Source organism: Oncorhynchus clarkii, chromosome 23 (assembly GCF_045791955.1).
Source record: "Oncorhynchus clarkii lewisi isolate Uvic-CL-2024 chromosome 23, UVic_Ocla_1.0, whole genome shotgun sequence".
NCBI lineage: Eukaryota > Metazoa > Chordata > Actinopteri > Salmoniformes > Salmonidae > Oncorhynchus > Oncorhynchus clarkii.
This window is the reverse complement of record NC_092169.1, coordinates 57352839-57353875: the sequence shown is the minus strand read 5'-3', so window position 1 is coordinate 57353875 and position 1037 is coordinate 57352839.

Here is a 1037-nt window from a genome sequence, read left to right as displayed (position 1 = left end):
AACAGTTCTGGCTGGTCCAGACACACAACAGGAAACAGTTCTGGCTGGTGCAGACACACAACAGGAAACAGTTCTGGCTGGTGCAGACACACAACAGGAAACAGTTCTGGCTGGTGCAGACACACAACAGGAAACAGTTCTGTCTGGTGCAGACACACAACAGGAAACAGTTCTGGCTGGGGCAGACACACAACAGGAAACAGTTCTGGCTGGGGCAGACACACAACAGGAAACAGTTCTGGCTGGTGCAGACACACAACAGGAAACAATCACCCATGAAACACAATAGAAAACATGCTCCCCAAATATGGTTCTCAATCAGGACAACGATTGACAGCTGCCTCTGACTGAGAACCATACCAGGCCAAACACAGACATAGCAAATCATAGACAAACTAACATAGACAACCCACCCAACTCACACCCTGACCATACTAAAACGAACATAGACAACCCACCCAACTCACGCCCTGACCATACTAAAACTAACATAGACAACCCACCCAACTCACGCCCTGACCATACTAAAACTAACATAGACAACCCACCCAACTCACGCCCTGACCATACTAAAACTAACATAGACAACCCACCCAACTCACGCCCTGACCATAATAAAACTAACATAGACAACCCACCCAACTCACGCCCTGACCATACTAAAACTAACATAGACAACCCACCCAACTCATGCCCTGACCATACTAAAACTAACATAGACAACCCACCCAACTCACGCCCTGACCATTCTAAAACGAAGACATAACAAAAGAACTAAGGTCAGAACGTGACAATATGCTGTCACCTATACTCCCTCTCCGGCCTCGAGGTCATCAGGCTGCTGATTATCCCGCACTCCTGTCACCATCGTCAAGCGCTACCAGCGCCTAATGACACTCACCTGGACTCCATCACCTCCTTGATAATCTTCCCTATATCTGTCTCTGCCCTTGGTTCTTTCCTCAGGTGTTATTGACTCTGTGTCCATGTCGGTGTGTTGTTTGTGTTTTCGTGTTTATTGAGTAATTTATTTAGTA